At 41.7% G+C, this 25,148-nt stretch overlaps 1 protein-coding gene across 3 annotated transcripts in view; it reads left to right on the plus strand.

Moving 5' to 3' along the window:
- The first annotated feature begins 529 nt into the window (after positions 1 to 529).
- Positions 530 to 25,148, plus strand: part of IA-2 (tyrosine phosphatase IA-2) — a 71,346-nt gene continuing 46,727 nt past the window's right edge. For 2 of the 3 annotated variants that reach the window (XM_022799245.2, XM_022799253.2), the window contains exon 1: positions 530 to 869. The gene's annotated coding sequence lies outside the window, so the exon portion shown is untranslated. Of the gene's footprint in view, positions 870 to 923; positions 1,414 to 25,148 lie in introns of those variants that run through there. The other variant, XM_022799274.2, reaches the window with a different exon arrangement.

Genomic DNA, 25,148 nt, shown 5'->3' on the forward strand with positions numbered 1-25,148 from the left:
TTGCCTTTTGTCCCCCCTTTCCTAATTCTCTCTAGAAGTGCGGAGCCGCACGCTTGCACACAACCACCTGTTTGGTGACCCATTTCGAATCTTGGCGGGTCCATCATGAAACGTCCTGACTGACTTACTCAAAGTGACCATCGGTCTGTTCGAGTAGTCTTTACTCCTCTATGGTAAACTGCGTATTACAGTTAGGTGGTTCTTTTGTCCAACAAAACCGTAAAACCAGCTGCTTCGTCCACGTTTCCCACGGGGCAGGACTGGGGAGGAGGGGGTTAAATTAGATTTACTGCCTAGGCCCGGAAACCTCTGCGCTCATCCAGCTGTATAGTTTCGGCCTGCCATACCTTACAAAACCCGCCGTCGGTATCAGCCCCGCAGCCGCCGACCAGCGGCGGCGACACCAGCAGGCTAGCTAGCGAGCCTGTTTGGCTCCCTGCGGACCCCCACATCCACAGCGAATTGACGTCAGTTCGCGCATGCGCCTTTTTTACTCCAGCTTCTAGTACTACTCAGGTTTTAGCCCTGCTGTATACTGGCAGAGTGGCTGTATACTGGTAAATGTTTTGCGAGAGTAAAGTGAAGGAGGCGTCTGAGCCTTTTCAGGCCTCTACCTCTGTGTAAGAGTCCACGAAAGCCTCGCTGTCGTCTACAGAAGTACCTCACTACCATCAAGTCTGCCTGTGAGCCTGCTACGGCTGCAGCGAACAGCTAGCGCCAACCAACAGCAGCAATTGATCTCTCTCCCTTCGTGTGGCGTGTGTCTGTGCCCCCCTGAGCGCGCTCTGCGCTCTGTGCTGTTGCCACTGTCGCACAGACGACCCCTCATCGTCCAGCTCGGCCCACATTGGCCCATATTGCCAGCAATCGTGAGTAAATCGAGCACTATTTTCAGCTGTCGTTGATACCAAATCGTGCCATGGGATGTTACCTATCCGTGTGTATGCAAACCCGAAGCTGATATACGCCCTAGAGTTGAACCCGAGCTGTCGGAAATACCGTGGCGGACTCGCTGACTGCCAAACAGGAGCCGCGCGATGTTGAGCCTCCGCCAGAGCTGCAGCACAGTTTGCTATAGAGTGCCATGCAACGACCCATCGGTAAGGGCCGCTAGTATGCATGTAGCTATGGCGTGTCCGAAGCTCTAGGAAACATGTGTGGGGCTACTGTCTTCAGTTGTTGCTACAATATCATCATTGAGGTATGGTTGTGAATCAGCGTTTTTAAACAAGGAAGAATTTATTGGGGCCGCTATTAATGGTACATGCCCGCCTTGTGGAGACGACGCGAGCGTATGACGATATTCTGTCCACGTCCGAATCATGTTGTCAATCAGTTGCGAACCGATGCTCGCCGAAAGTCCTAGACATCGAGAAGCCAGCTGGGCCTGCTCCAGTAGGTTCTCTCCATCACGTATGTATGTACATATATATCTATACATACATGTATGTATGTATTTACAGCATGATACCGGCCAGACACGTGAAGCTCACCTGTATGAACGTTCAATGACTGTATCAATATGGCAGTGAAGGTAGGTTGTGTACGGGAACGGTATTGGATATCGCGTACCCACGGATTGGCCATCTGACTTTTGGGCGTTTCTTTTGCTTTCATCAAGTAGTACTAGAGTGTCCCATAAACGGCGGTAGATAGGTATCAACATGTGTCCAAAATGCTGGCATAAAATGTAATAGGTCTTACCTGACCGTCTTAATGTGTCGTTATTATTGTTCGACATGATAACTGTTATCGTCGATGTTTTTTAAGGGACATACTGCTGTCTGATACGAATCGCACCGAGTACCCTATTGGACAAAGGGCAAAAGTCAAAGAAATTTACGCACTCATAAATAGAGATTATATGAATGATTTATCTTTTCGAATCTGATAAAAATCATTTTGCAACAAAAGTAACACGTTTGATTGGCCCGCGTTTAATTCAGTTTTGTCGCTAGCATCGTTTTTAGCGGGAATACGTCGCGGCGAATGTACTGCTTATGCGCTACTGCCATGTTAAATTCAGCGTTTGATTTAAAATACTGTATTTATATTCGATCGTCACAGAGCAGGCGAACGCACTTTTCAGCTATAGCTTTTTCGTTCCATAGGAATATACGCAACTTCCATTGTGGAAGCGGATTTAACTAATGATGTAGAGTCAATCAATACAATCAGTGCACACGATATGATCCATGATAGTATCCTATCCAGATGGCTAATCTAGATCCCACGACTTATATGTCCGGCAATCTAGCCGGTCAAGTCAGTTCAGCCTCCTACCTGTCAAGCAATAGATGCATGGAAGCCAGATGACGTGATCCGTATGTAACGCAAAAAGTCAAGGACGTCGCTGCCAGCGAGACGACATCGCACTTTCCCGAACTTTCGCTAACTTCTGCTACCATTCTATGTGGATTTCGATCCTAACATGATAACGGTTTAGCAGGAACCTACCTTGCCGATTAAGGTTCAATCGAGAATCGTGCTTTCGGAAATATTTCTAAGGACAGATTGTTTATTGGGGTGATGGGAAATTCCGTAATTCCCATTGCTTAAACGTGGACCACCTTGTATAGCAGGTAGCCTACCTGTTCCATATGCTTTCGGTGCTGTTCGCATTCGTAGTGAGACGTCGATGAGTTGATGAGATCAACGAAATTCTTTTATATGGCCTTATACCTGATTTGCGTCCGCTGTGTAGACTAAGGCATTTGTTTAGTACTATGGGTACTCTTACCCGTGTGCTTCGATTTTGATTCAAACAGAATCGAACATTATCTCGGACGAAAGCTTTCACGGACAGTTAACGGACTTTGCGAGTGACTTAAATCAGAAGCAGTAATCAACTATATGTTAAATCAGAGCAAATTCAGTTATGGGCTCAAATAAAAACATCTTATACTATTCGTTATTTTCACACATGTTTACTACAGTACTATGGACATTCGTCGGGTTACCAAATGGGTCGGCGGGCGTTCGTGTCGTGCTGGGAGCCAGCCATCTCGCGGAATGCCCAACACCGACACCGGACATAAAATCTGTAGAACAATAAATTGACAGCAGTATGACATACAAAATCAATCAATAAGTCAGCTGGAAGAAGCGAGTCCTACATTTAATGTATCCATTTGGTGTCAGCCAACTCATTAGGTAAGCGGGGGTTGTACATCATCTGTTTGTGTGAGCGATCAAATTAACAATCAAGCAATAACACCTTGCTCGTAGGATGTCGTAATAGGCAAAAACACTTTCTATTGATAGTTAGATAATCAAAAAAATCAGATTACATGTTAGTTGTAGAATGGCTATGCTCAAGGCGAGATCGTGAATCGGCGCAGTATGTTATAGAAACGAGTTTCTTCAGCTTTCTGACCTAACCGTGACAGAGAGAGCAACGTGACAGCTGGTCGTATGTCGTTATCTAGTTCTGCGTCTTCCCCCGTCTCTCACCAACAGATTTTGTTAGATACTCCTTTTCTTTGGAACAGATGGCTTAACAATATTGGAAAGAGATGGAAGTTTTTCCTCGATCGTTTTCAAATATCGAAAGTTAAATCAGTTGTGGAAGGGCTCTATATGCAAGTAGCCATTGATCGATCGATGCGACTGAATATGTATACTGCGCAGCGGTGACACATTTATCCAAGAAACAACGTTCCCTTTTTCAAAGGAAGACGTCTAGAAAGCAAAAAAAAACAAACCAGGAGTACCCTTCGTTCTATTTTCGAAATCCTATAGTTTTATACGATCATCGGGCAATTGTGCCTCCTTATGGCATTTGGGCAATGTGTCAACTATCGTTAGTTGCATAATTAGCGAAATTCGTCGTCCGCTTAGGGCGACTTCTCAGTTCTGACTCAGATGGGTCGCTACTTTTGGGCTGCAAACCGCGTCTATCATTGTTCTGCAGCTTCCGACGTCCGTTTTCTTCTGAGCAAGTAAAAGAAACATAGCCTACTGTCAACAAAGCTCTGTTTCTTTTCCCAGCCATCAATAAGGATAGCTTTTATGAAAAGCAGGTGTAGTGCTCTTAAAAAGTTACGGAAAACCCTTAGGTTAACATCAAGATAATTTTAAGACACGCTTAAAATTAGCAATTTTTCGATAAAAAAAAATTCGTGCCACACTCGCATGCGGTGTTAGACAACTGACCTTCTAAGTTTCCCTTTGAAGGCCTGCCATTGGCTCAAGCCTTTTTTGACTGAAACAAAATGTAACGCCACATCAAATGATAGAAAAGCGGACTAAAGGCTCTTCTTATATTAGCTTACGAGGTGTGTCTGCGTAACTGAAAAGAAATTTGGAAAACTTTATAGCTCAGCCGAGATCATGTTGACGAACACACAGTTTCTGTAAGCAGTATTTTCAATTTTATGAGGTCAGCTATGATGATAATATTATCGACAACAAATGACCTGAGTAAACATCGACATACTATCGTGAAGTTGATTGCGAGGGATGAGTTTGAAATTTTCTGGATTCAAATATTGGGTCGGTACGATACGCCGAGCTGTTTTTTTTGTCAGTATCAAAAGGATGCATCGTCAGATCGGACGGTAGCGATCCGAGTACATCTGTCTGCCAATTCGCTCTGAATTTAGAATAAAATCTCTGCCAGCTGCCGTTCTCGATCGTAAGTGATCAATAATAGGGCATATCTAATCATGCATTGATTTTTACATCAGTGAAAAGTGCGTTACCGTCTGTGACTTTTGAAAGGTCTGCGCATAGAAATGTCGCATTTACAGTTATTGTGTTCTGTCGTATATCTTCTGCAAATCGGTGGATTACCTAGGATCCGTGAACTAAAAGCATTTGATGATTTTACTATGGCCTATAATGTGATTATGACGTGTACGCCTACCTACATGTTGTACTGAAACCTCACTTCAGCGATACGTGATAGGCAATAGTGTTTACTATGCTGTTTACATTTCAAATGAAGCCTGCCTGAATCCTGATATAAGAGCAGCCATCTGCAAGAAACTAAAAGTCAAAATATGTGCCTTAATAAGAGAAATAATCAACACCTTTTAGGACACAATGGAGCTTTAATGAGAGTCACATAACACTCGCCTGAAAACATCGTGCGTTGAGATAATGCACTAAGCTTCTAGTATAGGACGCTTGCTAGGTACGAAGGCCTTGCTCGTCGCTGTTATCGAAGCATCTATAAATAGGTACTGTATTCACTTATAAATCCTTATGGACATCGCGCTAAAAGCCATATTAGCCACAACTAAAAGCGATACATAGCCATATTACATGTAAGTAGCAATAGCAAAAAAGTGAAAGTTAGCGCTAAACTTTGATGAGGTTCTGCCAATGCAACTTTGTTCTAGATAATGTAATCATTAGGTGAAATAAGAAAAAAAAAATTCAGTTCAGAAACAATTCCCCTTTAAGACAACACAGAATAGAAGTATTAACAGTATTTGTACGGTTCTAGATTCGCGATGCCGGTCGAGTAGTTAGAAACGTCGAATACCGAAGCACCAGGTTCGATTTTCTTAGATTCTTCATAGAGACTCGGGGAACAGAGTAGTGAATGCGCAGTATCTCTAGAGTGGTTCAAACAATGTCATTGTGCAGTATAAAACAGTCACGTGAAGAAACACTTGAACCCGTTTCAATGAATGTCTACGTAGGACTACATAGTCTAGATCGGACTGTCTCTAGTATAGGGTAGATGTTATATTTAGCTTAAGTTACTCCAACAGTTACCTCTTCAACGCTCCATAAAACAAAGCACTTGTCCAACGAGGCGAAAGTTTTAGAGGAAAAATGAACGATAAGGATAAATGAAGAACCAATTCATACGCAAGAGGCCGATCAGAGTGCTGCGGCAAACTAATTAGCGTTTGATTTGAGAGTGGAGCCTGTGTCTTTTGCTTAAGGTCCTACGACAAAGGAAGCTCGTCGGAGGGACGGTAGTGTTTCAGGCTTAGCTTTTTTGTCAGTCATCTGAGACGCTAACATTTAGTCTTTAGCTAGCGCAAATGTTTTATGTTGTTGTGTGCTATCAACTGTAACGGAAGACTGGAACAAGAAAGCTGTGAATCCGGCAACAATTTACGTCCACCTGTTCGTCGCTTTGGAAGGCGTCCGCTTTTTTCTCATCATTTCTCATCATTTTCTTTCATCTAAAAGAGTCTGCATATAGAAAAAAATACTTTTGAGACAAATATGGCACTAGCTACATAGAAGAACACCTAGCTAAATCTTATCATTGAAAGAATACAGGTGCTTAGCCTCAATCTATCAGGTAACAAATACTCTAACGCTGTAGAGCCTTTAACGCCTATTGCGTCAGATCGATTCGATGGCTTGCTGACGTCGGAGTCAGTTCCGATGTTCCCACGCCTTGGCGCTGTTGGCCTAAAACGAGCCTTCTTTTGCCGTTCGTGGCAACTGTAATGCATTCGGGCGAGAATTTTATTACGAAAAACAATATTATATGCCTATTAAAAGAAGTTGTCAATCGAGACACGATTCAACTTAAATGAGCGCCGCTTGTCGCTTAGCGATTGGTCGAATACAATGCAACTTGCATCAATGTAGTACTTGTATAATTTCCATATAATAGAAGTGGAAGATAGGTGAGTCTTCCGCCACTTTTAGAGATAGACAACATAGATTCAAAATTTAGTTAAACCTCATTGACAAAGAGATATTTCAACCGTTCGAATTTTAACATTTAAATGAGGTGTTCATATGATAGACGTTCGAGGTAGCTGGAGTATTTCAGAACGGGTGAAGCTTAACGAATACGAACGTGCTTGCGTATGGCGATATGAGATTAGGAGACTTCATTTCGCCAACATTTGACCGCGCCATACCTGAACCTTTTTCCGTTAATTGGCATTAATAATAAAATAAGGCATTATGCGATGCCATGGCGGTGACCAGCAAGGTTATTTTTTCAATTTGACAAACCTGCATCAGAATGAATTCAGTACGTTCTCCTATTTATTGGCATTGCGTACAGGGCAACGTGTAGCAAGACTGTCTCGAAATGCTCTCTCGACCAGCGACGTAATACAGTTCATTTGGACGGACAGATGCTCAGCTCTAACGTTGACACTGACCAAGAGGCTCGCCTTTATCGTATGCTCATTCCCGATCCTACTAGCTGTCCCTGGGTCGGAAAAAGGACCGCTCAAGCTAAGAGTAGATACACATCGCCTTGAGCGGACTAATTAGAAATGTAGCGTCGTCTACTTTGAGCGTCCGAGGTAGAACAAACAATTTGTTGTCGTGCCTCAGCTGTGGGGGCATACCTTATCTGTATCAGTACACCGAAACAGATTCTGTTTTGCTGCATTACTTGTGTATTGCGAAAATCATTAGTTGAGTTTATGACCATGTATGTGTTTTTCCCTTTTCTACCTGAGTTCAGTCGGCCGTTGGTATTTTTCTATCTGTATAGTCTAGGGCGCGCTTATGGAAATTTGTCCTAGTTCGCTTAAAGTTGGCAAATGGTAGACTAGTCTAAACGTTTGCGAGGGCTGGAAATCGTTTGGTTTCGGCATCGATCTCCGTAGAGCTCTTGCTTGCCCTCGTAACCAACATTAGTTATTGACTAGATGAACACCCTTGCGAAATTGCCGCATAAAATCTCACTCATAAACAGGGCCATTATAAACTTGATAGACAATTAATCGGATTCTAACTTCGTGTCGCTTGAACTACGTTGCGACAGGTAGTATTTTTGACCTTACGTGAATCAGCTTCCGTTAAGATAACCCACCTAGCCATTTTTGGTAAATACAATTAAATTATGTGCTATTTGGTCGTATCGTCAATGTTCTAGAAAGGTATTTTCTCTGTTCTGAGATGGAATAGATGAAAACGGTCAAACAGGCTCAGTTTCGAGTGTTATTTGGAACATCTTTAAAGCGTTCTCCCCTGGCCTTGAAGTAGGTACAGCGACGGTATTTTTATGTTGACAGCATCGTCCTTGATCCTTTCTTGATTCAATCAGCATTTTCCGATCATTTCTTCGTCAAATGTGTTTGAAATTTAGGTAGAAGGACGCCATTTGTGATACGAATGCTTTGTGAACGAGTAGCGAGCTCGTTGGTTTCACTGAACTCGTGACCATAGTATCATAGGGAAAGCAAGAAACAACACACCTCTGCGTCGCGGAAGCTGCAGCTAAGTGGTTTAGCGATTGAGGTGACGTTTCTACATAGAATGTAAATGAATGCAGCAAAATAAAGTGATCACGGATCGAAGGCCTACGTCTTTTGCAGTCGCTGTACAACACTTAAGATCGAGCATCATAATAGGCCAATGCCGAACTTATATCGATACAAAGCGTATAAACGTCAGCCTTGGCAATAGGTTGGCATTGCAGTACTACAAAAACTCTTTCGATATTTGCTTAAAGTACTTCCTAAAATTATTTCGAAAACAAGAAACGAGTTCAGCGATCTATACTTGAATCAAGGCTTCGCCTCAGACGAGCACAGCCCTATATTGTATATGGACGTGGAACATAAGGCTGCTTGATTATCGTCCTAACCGTAGACGGACATAAACACAACGTAAATTAACCGTTCCGTACGCAGCTGTCCGGCAAGAATATGTTGGAGGGGTCATTCGCGCTATGCTTCAAATACAGGAGCAGACAATCAGTTGCTAATGGCGATGATTTTCTTCTACACGAAACTCACGAACGATTAATAAGAACTAACTGTTTTCAACGTGAATCGTGGTACGTTTGTTAACGATCAGCTTAGCGAACTTACTATATGGCTCATAGCTGTAACAAAGCAGCCATTTTCCAAAAACATCAATGGATGTAGTAGTTACGAATGAGCTTGATTCCAGCGTAGACATATCGAGAAGACTCTGTTTAGTATACTTTGTCGTGCTCGCTTGTTTCGATCTGTCTTAATTTGACGTAACATTCCGACCCTGCCTAACTTCTAATGGTAATCCAAGCGTTCAGGTAAATACTGTCAACACGAAACTCGATTTGGTTGGCTTTCTCTCTATTTGTTAAGAATTGGTTAAATCAGTTCACCGTAGTGGATTGTTGCATACACAGTTGGCTCGGGTTCGGGTTGTAAGAGAAGTCAGAAAAGACAGCTAGGGCGGGGCAAACGGTAACATAAGCTACAGCTGCCCCTTCAGCGAAGCGGTCATCGTTACAAAAATGTCACCAGGAACGGATCCACGTTGCGGTGGCGCTTTTACTGTCAAAGCTAGGTTAGAAGAGCTAAGAAAGAAAGGCCTGGAGCATAATGATAATCTATGCTGTCGATGACGATTCTGTTTATCTAATCGTCTCAATGCCTGACGCAGTATCATTGTCATCAAGCCGCCTTTCTCATGGAGGAAAATGTGGACAAGCCGGGGTTGTTGGAGGTCGGACATCGCCGGAGGCATCAAAAAGAACAGAGCGGCTCAAATACCACCTCTAGGCGTATTCACAACAACAGCACCCTCAGTATCCCTTCAGCAAAGTATTGCTTTTCAGTTTTCGCAGCTTAGTATTTTACGTCTGGCTTCATCTGATCGATTGCCGCTACCGCCATTCGCCCTATGATGATGGTCGTGCTGAAAGAACATCCTCGTACGTCGTCTCTTGGGGCACTCACACCGCTTAAGATATCTGGTGTAAGACTTTATTGGCCTGCGAACTTTGATCTCTATATGTATGTATATAGAGCTGTATCGACACGAAAGGGGCACGTGTGTACTATTGGCTGTAATACCTGCTAGTTGAAGATCTTCCGTATAACCGTACGTGTACAATGCACCGTGCACAAACCGGATATGGAGGACGGCAACTAGTGTTTGTTATGTGTGAAAAAGAAAACAAAGACTTCCACGGCATATCCTGCCTAAAAGGTAGAATGCTAGATATATTTATCGAAGAAAGAGCATCATGCCTATTTATGATGGTGAAGTACGAATCCTTAAAGTATTGTTTTTTTATGTCGTTTAGAGTTTATGTATATAGCGCCATTGAGTGTGCATCCTTTCGGCAAAATGAAAACGTGGTTGACTTCATCTGAAATTAATCCTTAAATACGTCAAGAAAAGAGCAAACGTAACAAAAATGCATGCGTACTGTTTACTTATGTATACAGTCTATGAAATTTACTAACTGAAAAATCTAGAGTTTCTTGTTTCCCTACCTCCTAGGTCTTACCGATTTCTACACGTCAGTTCAATACCGTACAGAAATAGGGTCTAAATTGTAGTAGCTATGTTGAAGTGGCGCGTATATATATGTTGACGGTTTGACCAACACGAGCCTTTTACCCTGGGCTCAGCAACGCATAGCCAACTATTAAAATTCTCCACGTGAACGTAGCGTTAGGGAAAGTGCTAATCGGTACCAGGCAAAAATTTGCATCTATTCCGTCACTCCAAATGAGCGATGTGGCTTACGAAAGTAAAGGTGCAGAAGGTCATTTGAAGGAAATGCATAACTAAAACCCCATTAAAGGCCACGATCCTCTTACAAAACGTAAAGTCCGTAGACGGCAGGCATTTAGATAGCCATTTCTAACATCCACATTTGGGAATCACAAAATAGTAATCGTAGCGGTATCGTTGCATATTATAGCTTTGAGTCAACGCTACGTAGTCTGCAGCGTTAATATTGTTACTCCTAGAATTTTTTTTCGAGCCGACAATGGAATGGCGATCGTTTATGTAAGCATCTCCTGAGGGCATTACCCATTTCTTAAATGCGATACTCCTTCCGCTCCACGGGGACAAAGGCTTCTCTCATAAAAGAGGACGACCCTAATCAGCTTTTTATTTCGACGGCCGCCATGTCTTTTCGGCTTGCGGTATCGTTCTTCCGGGGATTAGGCATGGTGTTGATAAGCTTGGACGTAAAGCAGGTTCTCTGTCTTTCTGGCACGAAAATATCCTAATGCGTTTCGAAAATAGTTAGTCCGTTTAAGCATCCTCATCTCCCCATTCTCGCAGGTTGCTAGAGAATGTCATGCAGAAGAAAAACAACAGCAGTAACGATTCTCTTGTTGGCATACATATATATATATATATTGTAGTTAAGGAATATGTCCATGTAAGATGTGTAAGAATTACCGCAGGACCTGTAGAATAGGACTACTTGTTTTTTTTCGCCAAAAACAACGGCCGTAAGAAGTGAGGTACTCCTATCGTGACTACAGTGCTTTTACACTTGGCTTATTTCATGAGTTTTTCCGTGAGTGACTATGGTGATGCTTCGGCATAGTGAAGCCATACTTGTGCAGCATTCGTTTGTATACAGAAAGAATGCTTTTGTGTGTTATTTATGTGATGTGTACTGCTAGCACACGTGTATGTTAATGAACTGCTACTTGTTGATACGTTCGAATTTGGTAGGTTTTCCGAGACCTGCTTCCCGTGACATTGGGAATAGTCAAAGATATAAATGGGGACCGTAGCGACTTCGACGATACGTAGATGACATGCCCAAGAAGGTGTACAGGTACATTTCGAATATCAGCATATGACAGTAACACTTGTCCTTGTGATCCTGTTCCTGCTGACGATACTCGCCCGGTTCTGTTCTGTCTGTTAAAAATTGTTTCATGAGTCAATAGAGGACAGCAAGCATCGATTAATAGGACAGGGATATCGACCATTTGTTTTTTCGTATTGTAACTCAAAATGTTTCACTTTCAATATCTATAACCCAAAACAACAAACCATAGTAATGTAATAAGCGAAATTTCTGTGGCAGTTGTCCAACGGTTCGATTAGATATGGCTGTAAAAACGATTTGGTTTTATTCTTTCTTATATTGTTTGGTATGCGTATGAGTTTACTCCGCCGCGTAAGAGCCCAACGATAACGGACGAAATTTAGCCTGATTCGGAAGGAATGCTAAACTCGTCCTGTTTTATGCAGGCAGGAGCTAGCCGTTTGAAGCAACGCTAAACATCAGAACCGGATGAAGTTAAAGTTGAAACAACTAAGATCGTCTCAAACGAGATACGTGAATTGCTCATTCGTATCGGGATAGAAACGAAAGAAGTGTGTTGCTAGTTGGTCCTAGCCAAAGTTTGGCCTAGCAGTCCAGCTAACTATACACATAGTCAGTCACTTGTAGAGCTGTTAAGCAAGTGGACTATTGTTGGCTATATATAAATTGTTGTATATCATTCTGGGCGCGTGAAACCCTAAGAGAAAACACAATGTTACAGATCAGGATTCACGCAAAATATATGTTCGCTTGTTCTAATTAGTTGAAGTAACTTGGTAGTACGTATATTTAGGTCATGAGGCGCTGACAATTTCGAAACGTAACTTGCTCTCAAAAATATCTTGGCGAAATATTGTATTGTCCTATGTGTCCTACTTATTATAACCCTTGTATTGGCAAATCGATATTCGAGCATTTCTAGCTGAGATTGCTATTGTTGAATTTCTTATTGAAACGCTGTTCAGGACGAGCGCCGTTTGTCTAAAGGCTTTTGTTTTTTTGGACCGTACCACAGATCCTTGGCAAGCTATGGTATCGTTACAAACATTTTGTCAATGCGAAGCTTATTTACTCGTAACAAAAGAGCAGGCAACAATGAGGAGCATTCTCATCGGAAAGTAGTTCAGCCAAGCAATATAATTAATGATAAAATAAGCCAACATAATATATCATTATATATTACCTTGACTAGCAGGGAATATTAGCGGTACAGTTGGATTTGGTTTACATAAGGTGCCACTGTTGTAATCATTAATGTGAGATAGCGATTTATTATAGTTGTTATTACGTCGCCTTAGTAAACGTGATACATGTATCTATTTGTTGTTGGTGCTTCATTTCTCGGTTCAATCAATTCAGTTTAACATTACGAAACTGAATATTCGTCTGTAGAGAAGTCGGCCTTGGTCAGCCCGAAGTCCAGCTGCCGCTCGCTCGTCCAGAAGAAAGAAGGCCAGAATTCAAATTCGACGGATCGAATCCGATAGATTATAGAGAAGCGCACCGTAAAGCACCTAAAAAAAGAACGAACTAAAAGTGCCCTGAATACTAGCTAGAATAACCCTTCGGCTGGGGTTATATGCAGTAATTGGGTAGTAGGATCTGCAGCAATACGGTCCAGTTCTCATTTTCCTTCGAAAAGATCCTATGCACGCCCCGTCTTACATCTGCGTCAAAGCAATGAAGCTTTCAATAGGTGTTATCCTTTCTGTGTAAACTCTCACGCTATTTCGCCCTCCTGGCTGATCCGGTCCGTTATCGATGGCTGAGTCAATCTTATCGGGTGTCAATAAGCAATGATCTAGCTATTAGTTGGGAGAGATATATGGGAGGATATTAGCCGTCAGTTGGCCAGCGACGAAAATCTATAGCAAACAAACTTTGCCTTGGTCTTTTCTTAGATTTCTGAAGTGGTAGTGATATGTGTGAGCAACTATATATTAATACTATAACTCTAACTCGTCGTCAGTTATCGCATAACTAATGTATGCGGTCAAATCAAAAGCCCCACGTTTATATACTATCTATGATAGAAACGACTTGTTTTTCTTCGAGCAACTGAGAAATTCAACAACGAAAATTTGCCCTCTAGACAATCTTACTTGAAACATCCCTACTGAAACAACTATATATATATATATATATATTATGTTATTGGAAGATAGCGAAGCTTCATAATAAGCGGTTGCGAGACTAATCTACATTCTTCGTCTTCAAGCCCGTACGGAGTATGGAGGCTAATGGCAGACAGCAACGCAGTACGTCCTGTTACACGTTAACCGAGTGAAACGGCCAGGACCTACTACACGAACGACAAGGCAACGCAGTGAATGCCCATTAGGAAAAACAGCGGGCCACAACATTTTGGGATTGCTGCAAAATCTTAGCTTGGCCTTAAAATAAGCGTAAATATATGCGGTAAAGAAGCGACAAAGTTAAAATACTGTTTCATATTTGAGGCCGCTTAAATAATGACACATTATCCGCAATCGTCCAATTTTCCGTTATTATTCTGCCTTGGCACGATTCGTGTTTTCGTGTGGTTGAATGTTGTTTATATTTTAGCGTTAGTTTAGATATTTTCAGTTACTACAGCAGATATTGCAAATTTACAAAAAAGGACACAGGTTTGTCAAGCTTACATCATACATGGCCTTTGCCAACGCAAAGAAACTAACTGCTTAGCTGCCTTTAAAATACAGGAAAGCGGACATAAATGTTTATGACTGCAACACAACCTCAAAGCGGATGGGCTCTATAAGTGAGAGAAAACGAGTGAAAATATATAATGTGTTTGTTACGCACCTATGTATTACCATTTACATGCTGTATCTATCGTCTTTACGATCGGCTTCGGTGGTATAACTTCCGAATATAAACCATGTGTGTGTATGGGCAAAGGAAACCATATTTGGGTAAATTTTCGAGGACTGTCTCTAGACTTAGGGAGGGGCAACGCATTTTTTCCGGGTTCGTAAGTTGGAACTGAGATAAGAGGCTGCCGTTTCTCAGAGATCGAGAGCAAATTGTTGAGGGGTCTGTACAAACATGGCCGCCGGGTATCGCTGCTGCCCAGTAACATTATATATTAGCATAATTTTTTAAAACTTGTTTTCCTTTCTTCATAGCTGTATCATTATAGAAAGTTCAACATATATTAACAATCGTTTTCCACTTACTTTTCTCACACAGAGCTATTAATGTCAGACCATTGAAATTGCTCGGATGGGACGTGTATCCGATTAAGCAACTCGAAGCAGAGGCTTGGAGGTCGCAACGTCGACCGAGTAATATGCTATTCCGACTCAAGCAAGTACTGGCGGGTTCAGAAGGCCCATTTTAGTTGTCCAGAAGTGACGCCTCTAAAGGGGAACGCCGTTCGTTGAGTGATCACGGAATTCAACGAATAATCATTAATTAATTTATTATAACAAAAAATTATTAATTAATTAATAATAGAGAGAACCATTTTCAATTAAGAAAGCGCCTGTTCACGAGATCCCTGAAGATCGCAACGTGCTGTAGACGTGTATGTTAAGGTTAAAGCTGGTAGCTTTTTCTGCGTACGTTATGTTTCAGTCTGCATACCTGAATGTCTAGCTCTCTGTTGCTTACTGGAGTGTCATTCATGGGGCATCCCTGTAGTGGCTTGCCACTTTCTTAGTCCACTATGGATAAGGCAGCTCAACTGTTCGTCGTTTGTATATAGTCGTATATTTAACCTCGTCATGTTCAGGTCATCGCATAAACCTACGGTCGTATCTTTTCTTTCTCCACTGCTATTTACCGAATTACTACTCAAGCATGATCTAATTAGGGTCGTCTATCGATCCTGGAGCTGCAGCGCATATTACCATGGCTGCGTTCCATTGCATATGCGCTTGTTGTTGTTGTTTCGAAATTAGATGGCACCTTCTTTCGAGTGCCAGTACTGCGCTATGAATATTAGGAAAAAAGCGACGACGCAGACCAGAAGCACAGGTTGGCAATTTACGTGACGTCGATGGTCGAGCATACCGCACTCACCCCAAAGCAAACTTGTTTGTCTCTCTATAGTGTTCATTTCCTCAGTACGCCTATCAAACCGTCTTGCTAGTCCCAGGACTTACAGCGCGGCTATACTCTGCGCAAAGCGTGTCTATGATGTCACTATAGATGCAGGCCTAAGGAAACAGCCACAGTTAAATTACCGACATAGTGGCTTACACGGGGTTAAAGTTCCAAGGGGTGGCAGTATCACCTTTCAGGCTAAAAATATCTGGATCATCAAGGGAAGCCAAAAAGGATCTAGGTATAAAGTTAAGGCGCGGTGGAGGTTTTAAATGGGAGAGGCCTCTTTTAGCTGGAATCGCCGTATAGCGCCGTAGCTGGAACGGCCGTAATAAGAAGACGCGGATCTGAACGTACGGATAACAGCCAGTCGCTTAACGTGGCTTCGTTAAAGCTCGAACTCCTTAGGGATCTGCAACTCACCTAATCATAGTAAGGGCATGCTGCATCAATAACCTGTTAAGGCGCAGGTAAGTTCTTTGCTCAGGCGACACTGAAGGAACTAATATATGTTGGCGTATTTAACGTCGATGTAGTCGTTCTCGTCGTGCCTTACCTTCTCCGCATGTGGCATCTTATTTGAATGTATGCAAATATCGTTCTGAAGGTCTTTTTAGGTCGCGGACACTGTTATGAGCAGGTTTGAAATAAACATTTGATAGATCAATTCGCACACGACGCCATATGAATATACCGAAGGATATAATTTTACATTATTTTATTTGAGTTTAAACACAAGAAACGCAAGACACCGCATATGATAGTATGCACGAAGCGGTAAATTTCGATGTATATCCTTATAAACTCCTAAAATGGGCAAACGCACAGGATAGTATAGAAGAGCTAAGTGTTTCATGTAATGCTGTATGAATGCGCATGGCTCCATATTTTTCTCTATATTGTTTCCTATGATGAAGGAAGTGACCTATCTATTTCATATTTTTTCACTGCGCCTGACCATAGACAGATAATGGCTAGCACTATCAAAATTCTGAGGGGACGTCATTTTTTGATGGCCAGAGGAAAGATCCGTTCTGAGCAAAAAATTCATCCGGGATATATTCGTCTACTACAAGAGATTTTTACAAAATGACCGAAAGCCAACTATCAAAACCGATTAATCATGCAGAGCTTGGATTCAGATAATAGATTACAAAAGAGACTTATTTTTTTGCAACGTCCCTTTTCCCTACTATGAAGTGCATCACAATCATTTGTCACAGTTAAAGTTTATCCAGTATTAGGTAATGAGCGAGTGGAGCTATATAAGCTAAAATTTACTTAACGCTATCGTTGAAAACAATTGCTGCCACGGAAAAGGTACTAGTACATTCGTCAAAGGTTCCGCTGCTATGTGCCCCAAATAAACTCACTACAACTCAATGATTTTCGAAAAAAATATTACTTGACCTACACCTACATCGCTAGCCCATTTAGCCTCTACAAAATGGGCCTAGTTAGGTAGAGATGGGGCTGTACAGGCCACCAATGATTCCGTGCGAAGAAATCAGTCGTCCCAACGCAATCGAAAGGGAAATATTTTTCTGTCAGAAAGGTCTAGAGAAGCCAATGATTTATAATCATTTACCTCCGATACAGGCAAAACCAAAGGTTATTATTTGTCTCTCTTAGGCGCACACGAAGTTCGGCTACGCAGTGTGAAAATAGGATATTTCTAACACTGATACATCCATAAGTTTATTCTTTTGACAAGAGTGAATGAATAGTAACAATATACGCACTGTTGTCCAAATGAATTCTGTATACTTACCATAGCTATGCACCATTTTGATGTAAATAATCATCCATACTCATCATTATCCGTAATGTGGTGTGTATGTCAACGATGTTGGGTCGTTCGAACTCGTCAATTTTTTTTTCAAAGACAACCACGTGTCGTTGTTGACGGACCAAAAACGATACCGCGAAATACAAAAACGGAAGATTCGCAAGGCTCACCTCCTATGACTGCGTTAAGAAACTGCATGTAAATAAGAAAAATGTCAGATGCCGAATCTCCATGGAGAAGTTGGTGCTCCATAAAAAAGATGCTTTTCATACTGACACCGACTCTTGTTAAGGTCAATAGGTTAACATCTACACCTGGTTATATTAGCGGATCTGTTAGAAGATGTAGCTGTATTTTTTTTTCAAAAGCAGCACAGCCAAAATCAGAGATGATAAAATCAGTATCTCGCCTATCGTCACTATATATACGGTGATCGATTTGCCGACCAACTTAAGATCAAAGATAAGCATCTAACCTATTAGAATAATAAAGCACAGCACCGCAGCCATATTCGTAATACATTGCATGTTGTTGACTTACCTACTACGTCGCTGGGGGTTATTCGAACATCCAGGGGTTTTTCTGGGACATTTGGGCAGAGACTGCCTTAACGCCAAGTGAACAGTCAATAGCTTACCACCTTGGAACGAGGGCAAGGCTCTGGAAGAATTCATTTTCCGGAAGCAAAGCCCTATTCCTCTATTCAATACAAACTGTTTAGCTACACCGTAGAGGTCATGAGCAAACTCAGATGGATTGTGTAATGTAGGTTTTTTTTTTAATTTTTTACCTGCTAATCAAGTCAAGTGTATTGACCGAAGGGATACGATATACAGACTATCTAACGTTTCAATACGATTGTTTGGTTGCTATACGTTCGAATGTAACAATGCCTAACGTTCCAAATACTCGTTGTACGGAGTCGACTACCCTATCTGTAAGCAGTCAATTATGCACTGAATATATATGAATATAACAAGCGTAGGAATCACCGTTCCAACTTTTGCAAAGGAGGTATACATTTTTGCAGTTCCCGGAGGGTCACTTTTACCAATTTTGTGATACAAGTCAACTACATCTAACAGTATAAAATAGGCCATTTTTATTCAATCCTATTGGATATAGCTACTCGACAGAGAAAAACCGAAGACATAATACAGTGTGACAAACTGGGAAGGTGGTACGCACTTTTATTTCTTGAGGCCGGACCTTTTTCCGTGCCGTTATATATTCATTCACGCCGCGTTCTAGCTTGATAAAAAACGTTAGCCGAATTTATTTGTCACTAGTCCTTTATTTGATTTTCTTGAAGTCCTTGGGGGACAAGTGAGCACTTAATATGATGATTTTGGTATCTAACACCATTAATCTTTGTTGTTGTCTTTAACGTGTCTACGTACTATATACAGGCTGAATATATAAGAGTAACCTACAAATTGGTTAGGAAGCTTCGTAGATGGAAGAATAGCAAGCAGCAGCGGAATGGTCGTTGTTGTTAATATAACGTTACAAACAAACAGCTCTACTACCTTTGTCGACTGACGCAAAAATCACGATAGACCCCAGTGCTTTTGTCGGATGTGCTCTTGTCCTCGTCAACCAAACTGTAAACCACAGCGATCTCTCATCACAACCATCACTGACAACGGCTAACGTAAGAACTCAGTGTCGCTTCGTTTCATTCGTCATTCAAGTCCAGATTGCCCAGATCCGTTTACTTAGTTTTTCTACCCTACACTCTGTGGTTCGCTCCAAAAAGTCTCTGTGAGCTGTTTTTTCTTTTGCCGCTTATTAAAGAAACGATCGCTAGCGGTTCCTGCAAAAGCTTCGGTCGGGTCGTCAGCTAGCAAGATGCTAGCACGTTCCAGCGTCCCAGCCGTAATGCGTTACCCGTACTCTTTCATGCCTTAATGAATTCCTTTAAAACCGGAGGCACGCTCCCTTTTTCTATACATCTTTAGATTTTGTCGCTCAAGGTAGCTCAGATGGCTACTGTCGATTAGAAGTAGATCTTACTTTAGTTGTTGTTGTTGTTGTTATTGTTGTCGCCGCCGCCCTTGTCGTTGTTGTTCCTACTTTTGGCTATTATGTATTGAACCGAGGCGGAAATAATGATGATACATAGGAGAGTCAATGCAAATATTACGGTGACGATCAAAAGTCAAAGAGCAGTATAGGATTGGTATGGTCCTAGAAATCTCGGCCTGATCGCAGTATCCTAAACGTGAGTGGCCGCTGAACACGAAACCACATGTACTCCTCCCGATGGCCATAAACCATAGCTCTGCGTTTTTTATAGTCAACGTATAGTCATCTCGTTTTTGGCAAATCGTTTGCGTTCCTTATGCGCACAAACCAAAAACCCATATGCCATGATTATAGCAGCTGTTTTGTCTAGAACAAAACCTAATGGCAACACGACATTCCATACCGCTAAGCCCGGTTCCTTAGGTGGTAAGCCCTACACCACACTGAAGATCCCCGTTATACACGCGTTCCCTACAGCAGCATTGCCCTGTAATAATCCTTTCCTCTTCGCCAGCGGAAGACAACTTTAGCTTAGCTTTGCTTTTACGGTAAACGTCTTCTTTCCTAAAATGGTAAGCAGACAGTCTACCTTCGTTAAATACAGAGAAGAAAACTTCCTCTGCTGAAGATGAGAACGATGTGTAAATTATGTCGTTGCTCAGCTGTCGTCTTATGCCTTAGCCACACTGACGATGACGCTTGGTTTTCTCTCGTGTTCCTTCTTATTGCTGTTCCAGAAGTATTTATTGGCCTGTCTTCAGATATCGTAGTTCCCGATAATCGATTCGACGAAGCTCTCTGATTTCTCCCGAAACCCCGCTTCCACGAGCATAGCCAGTTCCACGACTCATGACATGCATCGCATATTGGCTTCTATTTTGTATGACGATTTTATCAAGTCATCGTTTGTTTTGCCTTTCATCGATTGGCTCATCACTCTGTCTTCTTTAAACCTGCCGCTTTCGGTCCCTTTCTTCACTTCAGCATATATAGATATATGCTAGAAGTTAGTGGTTGAAGCAGCGGTCTCTTGTTGGCATTACTGGTGTAGTAGTTGTGATGATTTACGCTATAGCATCAATTGCCATTAACGGCCACAGCAGAGACTAAAGCTTTGCTGGGAACCTCGAAGAAATTGAATTTTGAAAAAGTGCTATAGTGAGAATAGGGGTTCTACGGAGACTTAAGTGATTATGGTTCTGTTCCGTAGATCACAATAAAATGAGACTTCGTTCTAAATAATACTTCGACGGGTAGGCTTACATAAGGATGCGAAGGTACGCAGGAGAAAAGTTTATATAAGTTCTTCAGCAAGGAGAATTTATGGTATGTTTAAAATATTAGCAGAATAAGGCTTAGCCCAGTGAAGATATCTAGTATATATTAGTTGCCAGCTATTTTTATAGCTCTTCTCGTCGTGTATCCAAATAGAAGATAAACATCGTCATAGTTAACTTATTTTAAAGTATGCCACACAACTCTGTGCGGTAACTGGAAACTTTAAGTTGTTTAAAAGTTGCTTTAAAAATCCAAATTGATGTCCGGACGACCTGTGCATTCCGTTTGTCGATGCTATATCTGTATAACGATGCCTAAGTCACGGGTGGCCTGCGTTTTGAGTAATTTGTTCAAATTATACCCCAAAATGTGCTTACTAGGCAAGGTAACTGCGTATTCAGACATGATTATTATAATCAGTTCAACATAATGATAACAAACAATCACACACACAGATCAACACAATTGGTTTTTAATTATCGAATCTTTTCAATTTTTTTTATTCATTACTCTTGACACTGGAGCTAATCGATTTCAGTTGAGTCTCAAGAAATAATTGTCCGGTATCAGCCAAAGGGTGGCGGATTTGCCCCCTTCAATAGCATGTGTGCTGTCTGATCCGATGTGCACTCTATTTAAACACCACTACAGCTTGAAATTTTTCCTGAAATGTCGATTTTTTCTGAAACGGCCCGTTTACTGGCCGAACACACGCTGAGACCTGGCTCCTATTCTGTAGTGAATTTCATCAATTTTTTCAATAATACTTTGCCTGTAATAACTTGAATTTACTGCTATCCAACTCAAAAGATAAGGCAAATATCGGCAGCGTACCGAAATACGAAAAACTTATCAACGCTATCCGGTATGAGATATGCAAGAGTCCTGCGAAACATCTCGCCTCATTATAGTTAATCATCGCTGGTTGTTTATTGCGTGTCGTATCTTACGTGTCTACCGCTAATACCCGAATCAAAATCAGATAACTGAGCCGAAACCAGGTGTGATTTGTAACGAAAGCTGCTATTAAATTTCCATTAATGGTTCAAGCTACATAATTCTCATCAGGCCAACTAGACAGCAGGAGGGAGTGTATAGGCTGTATGAGCTTAACAAATTTCAGCAAAAATCGTTCGCGCTTATTATCTTCTATGGGAACTTTTACTATATACGCTGTGACCACTTAGGTATTGTGGCCTTCAACAGCAACAGCGATCTGGCTTCGTTTTAACCTGATGAGCTACTTAAAAAGTGTCAGTGACTTGTCATTGGTCTTCTCGATCCCAGAAAAAAATTTTCCGAAAAATTTTTAGTCATCGGGTCAAGTTATTTATGAACCTATAATATAGTTCGTTGTGTTAGCTTTAAATTAAGAGGAGGCAGAAGGCCAGCCATGAACTCAACCAGAGATAACTGAATTAAGATCTTATATTGAACTGAGCTTATTGTAACGTCCAGCACTTAAACGTACAAATACTATTAGCTGAACACGTAACGACTCACATTCGGGTAATTTTTTTCCAAAGCCATTATGAACTCACAGGAAGAGTAACTTCTCGAAGTACCTCCATAAAATTAGTTCCTCTATAGCAGAGCGTTAGCTACGATACAATGCCAGCAAGAATAGTTCTTATTCAACAAAAGTTGCTCGTTATCAAACTCGATTACTTGACAACGTGAGTTGGCACATAGTCATTCAGCACTCATACTAACTTCATCAGCAAAGTAAGTTCCCACGGTACCCTTTCACCACACGACACTTATTTTTCACAATGGCCTCCGATGTTCCTTAATCCTTTTTTTGTTGTTACTGTTGTCGTGAATCCAATGGTCGATCAAGCATTAATCGGATCAGCGAAAGGAGGGAAAGGCTTAATGACGATAGCTCGAAATTTCTATTCCGAACTTGTCAGCCCTTTACCTACATATATTTACCACCCATTAGGCGAACAAACACCGGTATCCGAAGTGACGCATACGGCTAAGCTATAAGCACGCGAGTTACTACTATCCAGCTCGTCACTGGTATTACTAAACAAGCGCAGAGAAAAAACGCTGTCTGACAGCGTTTTAGAGCAATAGAACAATTACCGAAATGACGCCCTGGCTGCTTCTTAGGCCCTCTTTCGTTGCTGTTGCTATCAAAGCCGCAGCTCAAGTTCAGATCCCTTCTGCTGCCAACGGATCCCCAGGAAAGATCCTATTCGAAGTTATGTAAACGCTAGGTCGACTAGCGAACGTCCTCCTTTACTTCCTATAGCCTCCACGCTGGAGCCTGCTTTGTAGGACAGAGGAATCGAAAAAGGCAGGCTAGGACGTCTGCACAGAACGGATAGAATTTTAGAAAAGGAAAAGAAATTGCACAAACCAATTTGTTCGAAGTGAAAAGAAAAACGAGAAAGACAGACAGAGAAACCGGCTGAGGGTGAGATAGCCAGAGAGGCCCTATTGAAATGACCATATTTAGATAGTAAATAAGTAAAGCAAAATAAATGGGGAAGAATTACGCCGAGACCTCGCAGCTGCATTTGGTCATGGACATAGATCAAGGACGAATGCCGATAGCGACCGGACCGCGGCAGCCATATAGGGATTCGAGTGTCATTAGTGACGCGGGACCAGCCAGAAAATAGTTACTGTTCTTATATGTAACATGAAAGCGATTGCTAACAGGGAAAAGCGATGCGTGCCTGGGCTCGAGGGACGATTGTAGAGCGACCACTAATTGTTCCTATGTTAGCAGTTTATTTGGGGTTTGTTCATTCATTCGTTTGCGGCCATTGCGTAAAGTGGTATGAATAGAAATTAGTAAACAGTATACATATGAAGAGAGACAGGGGGAACGAATAAAAAAATATTAGCAGTCGCATACTACAGATCGACGGGGGTGTGCGATTGGAAGACGGGACTTTTCACATAAACCCCTTCTCCTACTTTCTTTTGCGCACGAACCCTTCATATAGAATTTGTGTGCAAAAGAGTCTTTTATCGACTTTGACTTAATACGTTTTAGATCCGCTTGGAAATCTGGCAAACAGATACAGGGAAGTGCCCAGCGCAAGCACTCCGTAACTTGCCTAAAAACGAAGCAAAGCACACAAACATGATTTTATCCGCAAAAAAACTCGAGTGCGCTTCTTTTTTTTATTTTCCAACTGAGCGAGTTCGAGTTATTCTGCACTCTGCAATACAAATTAAGGTTTGAAGCACCCTTTCATGTTGTGTTGTGATTTACTACTGACATGCAGATGCTCAATATGCCGAGGTTCTTCACAGCCGTATCTTAGTTTATTATAGCTTTAGTCACATCGCTGCCGAGCACTTTGACAGCTGTGCGGCCTGGTTGCTAACGTTAGACAGCTTGAACATTTGCCTTTTTCGAAGCTACGTAACCGACCCACTACCGAACGCTTGCCGCCAAATGTTCAAACTGGTAGTAATCGTGTTCGACAGTTCCTTTTGGAAATAATGCGAGTTCGTTTGGAACTCGTCGCCGGGACACTTGTCTAATTTTCACAAAATGCATTTGATTGCTTTTCGGAGTCCGTTTGTGTGCAGCCAAGTTTAGCGTACGTATTCTATGGGAGTTTATCATGCAAACAGACGTCTGTACATGTTTCAATAATGGGAAAGATCATCTGCCTGCAACGGAGCTAGGTACAGATGAACGCATACCGGCAAGGTTTAAATATGTGGACCTTTAGTACGTACGTATAAATATACACAGAGTTTGCTGTTCTAAAATCATAAGTGAGGTTATATGTACACGCACCAGATAAAGTTGCAGGATTGGCGTGACGGAGGAAAAAAATTAATGTGTACCACATTTGTCTATGTTTCTCAATTGAGTCATGCGCATTATTAACTTATTTAATTAACTTATTTTCATAAAGAAAATTGCAAATTGAGGCCCTGCGTAAATGACTTCCTAGAAAAGCTTTTCTATGCCGTTACTGCTTTGGGTTTAGCTTAACCGGAGGTGGCTAAGACCGTTACTTGGAAACCTGGAACAGCGCACATGTACGCAGATTTTTTACGCTGCACGCTGGACAAAGCGTACGATTGCTTTTCTAATACGTGCAGTGGCAACAGGTTTGTCGACAAGATATATGAAGCTTGTAGTTGATCATTAGCTACTGATGCAACGGCTCTCGATTTTAAATTTAAACAATTTTTTAATGTCGAGGGTAACGTAATTTAAAGATGTTGAGATTAATTGGATTCTATGATGGCCGAAAGAGCTTCTTCTGGTCTCACATTTCTATGCATTGTGATCATGTCGCGAATTCGCGAAGTCAGTTTCAATGAGGTTGAAATATGGGTTGTTCGGCATTAAACCCGAAATGGATTCTATGTTCACAAGTATATTTGTGTCCGATTCGCCCGCAGAGGCGATACGTATTGTTTCATGATTATGGTAGCATTGTCCATCACCTTAAGATGCTGACCCGTCATGCAAAGCTTTGACGAAAGACCGATGTCATAAAAACTTGGTGATTGTTGAGCATGCTCCGTATGGACATTTCCTATTAGCATCCA

The sequence above is a fragment of the Varroa destructor genome, unplaced genomic scaffold, assembly GCF_002443255.2.
Source record: "Varroa destructor unplaced genomic scaffold, Vdes_3.0 BEIS01000001.1, whole genome shotgun sequence".
NCBI classification, from domain to species: Eukaryota; Metazoa; Arthropoda; class Arachnida; order Mesostigmata; family Varroidae; genus Varroa; species Varroa destructor.